The sequence below is a fragment of the Aplysia californica genome, unplaced genomic scaffold (genome assembly GCF_000002075.1).
Source record: "Aplysia californica isolate F4 #8 unplaced genomic scaffold, AplCal3.0 scaffold00331, whole genome shotgun sequence".
Lineage (NCBI taxonomy): Eukaryota > Metazoa > Mollusca > Gastropoda > Aplysiida > Aplysiidae > Aplysia > Aplysia californica.
Window position 1 is genome coordinate 224,614 of NW_004797601.1, and position 7,995 is coordinate 232,608.

The 7,995-nt window shown below is 39.1% G+C and overlaps 1 pseudogene; it reads right to left on the bottom strand.

Annotated features, from left to right (window-relative positions):
• LOC106012330 overlaps nt 1–1,855 on the bottom strand; it is an 8,017-nt pseudogene extending 6,162 nt beyond the window's left edge.
• Nucleotides 1,856–7,995: the final 6,140 nt, after the last annotated feature.

Consider the following 7,995-nt stretch of genomic DNA (forward strand, 5'->3'; position numbering starts at 1 on the left):
TGTGTGTGTGTGTGTGTGTGTGTGTGTGAACGTGTGTAGACTACGTGGTGAAACACCAAATCAATGTGCCAGTATCTGGACAATAAAGATGTGTTCGCCTCTTATTCAATTGGTCCCGGGTTCGAAACCTGGCTTTTCTTTTCGAAAATGTCTCCTTTCACCTCGTTTCCTTCTCTCTAATCATGTTCTGTCATCTGCTTCCCTCTCCATTTTCTGCCACCACCCCCCTCCCCTCGCCAAAAAAAAAAATCTCCCTTACCCCTTCTTTTGGGCTCCTGACTCTTTTACTGCTACTCCTGGCTCCTTCTTTCAGCCATGCCCTTGTTAGATCTTAGGGTAGGTAAAATCAAACACCTAGCCTTTTCGCATAAGGGAAAAAAGTCTGGGAGGTCCCGATTGCAAGTTGCGCAAGTCAGAGATCCCTTGGCGATCCTTTAAAAAAGTATAAGAGTAGGCTTCGGCCTGCACTCGGTCAAAATTCAAAGTTAATTCCTACCACAATGAAAATCATGCTTAATGTGCTCCGAGCGCATTTGTTGCGCCGTTAAACACTTGCCTGGACAAAACAAAACAAAAAGAGAAGAGGGCCCATCCATGGTTAATTGTAAGCTAAGAACTGGAACTTCGATTTTTGATATAGTAGGTCAGTTTTACTTCGGGGATTTTGACCTACTCTGTATTTGTAACGAGATAAAGGTTTCTCTTGACTTCCCAGCCCACGTGATAGAAAGCTATTTGCAACGAATAGAAGAAAGGATTCTAGATTGTGTTGTTGTTGTTTTTTCTCTTTCTTGTGTGTGTGGGGGGGGGGGGGGGGGTCTGTGTGTGTGTGTGTGTGTGTGTGTGTGTGTGTGTGTGTGTGTGTGTGAGGGTCTATTTTTGAGTCACTTTTATCTTGATTTTGAAATAAGAATTTTTTTGTAAGTACTCCAGAGTTGAAAGGGCATCTATTCTATGACACCTGAGCTTCTCGGTACTTTAGTTGTTTCTTTCCACGTTTCAGCTCCCGATTCCTCTACCTTCTTTTTTCTGAAGGATGGACTAATAAATGTTTTTGGAGAAAAGTTGTTCGATTTCCAGTACCCAGGATTATTTCTTGTCTCGGTTTTTGTTCATGTTCTACCAGAACCTTTTCCTCTAGTTCCTCTTCTGCTTCTTCCTGTTCCTGTTCTTCCTGTTCTTCCTGTTCTTCCTGTTCTTCCTGTTCTTCCTGTTCTTCCTGTTCTTCCTGTTCTTCCTGTTCTTCCTGTTCTTCCTGTTTTTCCTGTTCTTCCTGTTCTTCCTGTTCTTCCTTCCTTTCTTACTTGTCTTAGCTGGCTTTTTGTTTTTCGGTAAGTCCTTTGTCACAGCTGGGTTCTTTTGCGACGCGCTCGTCAGTCCTTGTGGGGAGACTCCATCTTCTCCATAGGAGTCAGTTGTCGACCAAAATTCTTCCTTCTTTTCATTGTTCGTGGCCGGCTTTGGCTTGCTTTCTTCTGCTCCCACTAGATCTAATGTCTTGAAAATGTGAAGGCTACAAGATAATTTACACACACCATAACAAGGCGTTGCCAAAACGGAGCAGACAAGACCCTGAAACGAGAAAGTACAGAAGTATGCGTGATCTTGATGAACCTTCAAGGAACAAGCTGACCTCTCTCTCTCTCTCTCTCTCTCTCTCTCTCTCTCTCTCTCTCTCTCTCTCTCTCTCTCTCGCTCTCTCTCTCTCTCTCTCGCTCTCTCTCTCCCTCTCTCTCTCTCTTCCTCTTTCACTCTCTCTCTTTCACTCTCTCTCCCTCTCTCTCGCTCGTTCTCTCTCTCGCTCTCCCTCTCTCTCTCTCTGTCTATTTATCTCACCTATCTTTCTCTCTCTCACTCTCTCTCTTGGTCTATCTATCTATCTATCTATCTATCTATCTATCTATCTATCTATCTATCTATCTATCTATCTATCTATCCCTTTCTTTCTCTCTCACTCTGTGTGTGTGTGTGTGTGTGTGTGTGTGTGTGTGTGTGTGTGTGTGTGTGTGTGTGTACGTACGTACGTACGTACGTAATTGTCAAAGAAGGGAGATCAACAGCTGTGCTCCAACTACAAACAATCAGTCACTCAAGAAAATTTTTACCTAAACTCATTATGAAAAGGATAGAAATCAAGTTAAAAGAAGACATAGACACATGTGGACTTAAAAAGAACAGAGGAACAACCCACTCATGGAATTATTCAGAAGTATCGGAGCGTAATTGTCAGTTGTTACCCATTTTTATTGATCATGCAAACGTGGTCTGTTGTGTAAAATCGTCAAACGAAGTGGCAAACTTTGCCAGAAATGAACCACCATCAAAATCTGAGTTACAACAAGAATACTGAGATGTATGGAGGTTAACATTATTATTGTTTATATTACTGTTCAGTTATATTATGACTGTAAGCCTGCGTGTGTGTGCATGTGTATGTGTGTGTATGTGTGTGTGTGTGTGTGTGTGTGTGTGTGTGTGTGTGTGTGTGTGTGTGTGAGTGTGTGTGTGCGTGGTGAAACACCAAACCAATGTGCCAGGATCTGGATAATAATCTTATCCTATCTTATTCTATCTCATCTGTTTTAGTTTGATCAAAAGTCTTCATGAAGGGCTACAATTTGTCGTACAAATCAAATGCAGAATATGAGAATGGTTTCCTACTAAATAAAACGTGAGGCAAGGGTGTATGTCATTACCACCATATCTCTTCAGCATACATACAGAGAGCAAAACACAGGACGAGGAACGGGTGAATTTGACGAACTAGCAATACAAAGAATGCAATTAAAGTGTCTTGACATATGTAGATGAATTTCACTTCTAACTACAACTCAAAGAAGACAAGAGAAGTTAATAAAATCTGTAAAAAAAAAGATAGGCCAAAGTAGATTACATCTAAATCTAAAAAAGACCAAAAGCATGGACATAAACCAATGCCAAAAAGAGGCCATATCAAGAATTAATGGGAAAGAAATAGGAGGGTAAGCAGTTCTGGATCTCTCAGAGTAAGACTGGGGTAAATTTGAAAACAGAACAGAGACTAAATTAAACGGAGACTTGCAAGTGTAGCATCAAAACTGAAAAAAAATCTATATCCGTCTGGAAAGGACAAAGCGGAGATATAAAAATAAGGTTTCAACGATCTTCTATTCCCCCCCCCCCCCAAAAAAAACGACAATATTATATGGACGTGAAGCATGGACTCGTGATGAGCAAGACAAAAAAGAAATGTTTATGTACTATAGCATTCGAAATTAAATGTTATAAAAAAGTTCTATAGTGAGATTGAAAATTGGTTGCGCAACTTATCCTCAAATATCTCTTTAATGGGAGAAATCAATTTGTATCAATTCGTCAGAACTTTATCATATTTTCCCACAACATTTGAGACTCGATCCAAAAACATTTTCTAACATAAATTTATTTTTAAAATATCTATAAATCTCCGTCACGCGGAAAATGGGATTGTTCACAACACTTCCAGCCTCTCATACCTTTTGCAAACGAATATGCCCTACGTCACAGTTCACCAATGACACTTTTTATAAGAAAAAACGAAATTAACTTGTTACAAGAAATTAATTTTATAGTGAACACGTTTTTTTGCACCAACATTTCTCAAAACATGAGTTCAATAAGCATACCGCAACGTCGTGTTTAGAAAAAAAATGACAGATTTCTTTTAAAGATGATATTGTCTCAACAGTAAAACTGTTTAAATCTGTAGAAGCCACCCACTGGGATTTTGTATTAGTATTTAATTTATCAAGGATTGTTGTTTTTTTGTAATACAGCTAACAGTTGTTTTAAAAAATATTGATCTGTTAAGACAAACTGGTTCAAGTCATTTTGCAAAAGCTGGATACTTTATGTACAGTAATATTGACAATACGTTGAGCCACGAATTTTTGACCGCACTGTAAGAAGTGTAAAGAAACTCCTGAAACTGAAGCTGAACTACTTAGGGCATATCAAACGCCACGATTCACTCGGGAAACGTATTCTGGAAGCAAAATATAAAAGTAGAAAGCAAGAGAGAAAGGGGAAAACCCAACAGAGGATGGGAACAAGATATAAAACCTGATTTGGATTCAAAACAATTCAGTATGGCAAAATGGCAAGAGACAAAGTATTTTATTGCAGAGATGGAAGAAGAAGAAGAAGAAGAAGAAGAAGAAGAAGAAGAAGAAGAAGAAGAAGAAAAAGAAGAAGAAGAAGAAGAAGAAGAAGCAACAACAATAACAACAACGTCAACAACGACAACAGGAACAAGAACAAGACTCTCTTTAACCTTTAACCATCTCCCTCTTTTTCTCTCTCTTCTCTCTCTCTCTCTTTCTCTCTCTCTCTCTGTCTCTCTCTCTCTCTCTCTCTCTCTCTCTTTCTTTCATACTCTCTCTTTTATACTCTCTCTCCCTTAGTCTATCTATCTATCTATCTATTTTATGTATCTATCTATCTATCTATTTATCTGTCTATGATCGATCAATCGATCGATCAATATATCTATCGGTATACCCACCGTAAATGGACTTATGTTAGGAATACTGCAGAGGTTGAAATCATTGCAGTCCTTCGAACATCTTTGGGTACATTTACATGTTCTCAAACACTTCTTGTCGTAGGTACAAGACTCCGCCTGAAACATTTCCAATTTTGAGACACAAAAGCTTTCAAAAAATAATCATTGAAATAAATTTAAAACACAAGCTGGTCATAGAAGGAAACATGGAGAAAAACAACACCATGGTAAAGTGATTTGTAATTATCGCTTTACCGAGAACCTGGTCCGTCTTTTAAATGTACAAAATTTCAAACATTTTTGATGAGCAATCTTTAGAATGAATGGCATTTTTCTTGAACCCGAGAGAACCAACAGCTTTGTAAAATCATTTAGCATTTAAATTATTTTTACAGAACAATGTATTAATATTAATTAAGATGTTACACTCTCGATAAAACTCGTATTAAGCCTGATAGAAAAGCAAACTATCTCTTACGAGGGCTGTCACAGAATTGACTTGAATATGGCTATAAAATGGAAAAATTGTGTCATGGTTGAGGTGCAACTTACGCAGCTAGTTGGCTAAACATTCCATTAATTTCTCAGCCTAAATCCCATGAAGTGTAAAGTATTTTTCTCATCGCTGCATGACTAAACGCCTGCATTCCCAACAGAATTGTGTGTCGACAGAGCGGAGCCAATCTCTGACGTGCTCTACAAATCATATGTCAGGAGTGAGTCCCTTCCTGGCTAGATATCTCTCCGCTGGTCCAAAAATAGGTTTTTGTGTGTGTGTGTGTGTGTGTGTGTGTGTGTGTGTGTGTGTGTGTGTGTGTGTATGTGTGTGTTTGTGTTGTTGTTGTTGTTTCTTTTGAGTGGGGGGGGGCACACATAGTGTTTTTTTGTGCTGCTGTATTTTTTTTCTTTTGGGGGGGGGGGGGGGGGGGAAAACCGGACGGGGGGGGGGGGGGGGCAAGATCAGGACTGTGGGGTGATGGGGTAAAAAAAAAACAACCTCTCAATCATATTTATGTTGCCATTGGCTGTGTGTATGTGTGTTTGTGCGTGTGTGCGCGCGCGCGCGCGTATTATGAAAACTGCACAGACAAAAAATATCACTTATTAACTGCTCTTGTACATGTTGACAATATTATGAGAATTTCTCCATCTTCAGGTGTCAGGCCTGGAGAAGACATTGACGGTTATGGTACCACATTCCTTCCTGTTGTCTGCCTTTTTTATCAGCTCGGTTTTTTCTCAATGTCTTATTCGTCACAAAATTGTTCAGGCGATCAATGTATGTTGCTCTTTGTCTTCCTCTGCTATTGTTTCCCTCTGTCTTTCCGCGCATCTGAGTATGTGTCCAAAAAAATCTCAATTGTCGTTTTCTGATTGTTCTGATTATAGAACCTTCACAATCAGCCATTTGGAGCACTTCCCTATTTGTGTTCGTCTTTTTCCATGAGATTCTGATTACTATCTGTAATTGAATACTACACTTAAGCGGCCTCAAGCCTTCTCTCCCCGTCCTTGTTTAGAGTCCAGCTATCGCATCCATACGAAAGGATTGGCCGTGCATACCCTTTCAGAATTCTTGTGTGTGTGTGTGTGTGTGTGTGTGTGTGTTTGTGTGTGTGTGTGTGTGTGTGTGTGTGTTTGTGTGTGTGTGTGTGTGTGTGTGTGTGTGTGTGTTTGATCAATGTCATGTTTCCGTTTTACAGGATAGGTTTCGTCTTGCTGAAATTTACTTCGGATGTTGCTGTCCTCTTTTTTTTTTACCTCTGAGTCACGATTTTCTTCTGGCGAAATCGTGCAACCAGGACATTCGAAACTTTTGACCTGTTGTATTTTTTTTCTTACATGTGATGTTGCATTCTAGGAGGTCAGTACTTTTTTTAAAAATAACCGCGCACTCCATTTTCCTGGAGTTCAATAGTAGCCTCTTCTCTTCGCTTTTTTCTGTCACTCAAGTTAGAATCTCCTGGAGTTTAGACTCAGAATCAGCAATCAAGACTGCATCATCAGCGTAACTACTGTAGGTTGTTGATATTGTGGCCACCTACCTTGACTCCTTCTACATCACTGTATACTGATGTTATACAGTATCATTTCGCTGGATAAATTAAAGAATATGGAGATAATACACGTCCTTATCGTACTCTTCTACGGATTGGCCCGTATTCGCTAAGCTCGATGTCGACCCCGATTGCTCATGCTGTCTGTTGTTCCCAATAAAAGTTTCTCGGGATTTTAGGTCTTGTTTCCATCTGTAGCAGGTCCGTTAGAAAGTTGAACAGTCATTTTATGTCCCACTTTGTCAAAATGTAATGTTTTAGAGTAGATGATAGAGCAGAGGTAAATGGGTTTTTTCTGGATTTCAGTAGATCATTTCATGAACATATTAAGGGCAAAGATAGCAGTTCAGCTATCTTAATCCGCAAAAAATCCAAATTTCGTTTAAGAGATTTCTGGAAGTATTGCATTTCTCATTCTTTCATTGGTACCCGCAGGAGGTTTTTAGTTAGATTACTCACGAGACTGATTGTCCTGTGCAGCTCACATTCTGCTGTTCCTGTTTTTTGACAATGCTATGTGTTTTTACCGTCCTGTACAGCCAAGAAAAATTTCCCTCTGGATAATAAAGTATCATCTTATCTTAATATTATCTTATGCTATCTTATATTGATTACTGTAGATCTTCTGGGACCTCTTCAGCGATTGTCACTTCTTCGATAAACACCCCTTTTAATACTGTGATAATTTCAATGGGTATGCTGTCCTGGACTGGTGCTGTGTCATATTTCATTTTATTCATGGCGTCTTGTATTTCTTCTATTCGAATTGGTGGTCCTTCGACGTTTTTCAGAAAAGCTGACGTCGAACCTCTATCGTCATGGTACGGTTCTTCAGTATGACCATCTCTTCAATAGATCTCCAGTATCAATCAAGTTGTCTCCTCTTTTAGATTTTAACACCCTGGTTTGGGTGACCGTTTCTTTCCAAACACATCTTGAATCTTTTGGTGCACGAATTTTCTGTCTTTGGTCTTGCTATTTCTTTATTGTCTTCACATTGAGAATTTATCCATGCACACGTTTTTTTTGGCTTCGTTGCATTTCTTCGTCACTTGTCTATCTGTTTCCTTGTATTCTTTTTCAACATTTTGTGTTTGTTCTTTCCTCCATTATATCTAGCATCTCTGGAGCTAACCGTTTTTGTGTTCTTCCGTTTGGGGACAGGTACGTTATAATCGGCGGTTCGTTGAAGACTTTCCTGTAATTTTTTCCGCTTTTCTTCTACGTTTCTTAGATTTTCCAGAAACTTAAACCTCAATTATCAGAACAGTAGAGAGAAAAAGGATCTCTCATTAGTTTTTCTCCTATCAATTGACAGCATTATAAGAACAGTCGAGAGGAAAACAATCTCATAATAAATTTTTTGTCTTGTATGTGTTTACAGTGTTATGAGAACCACAGAGGAAAAAAACAAAT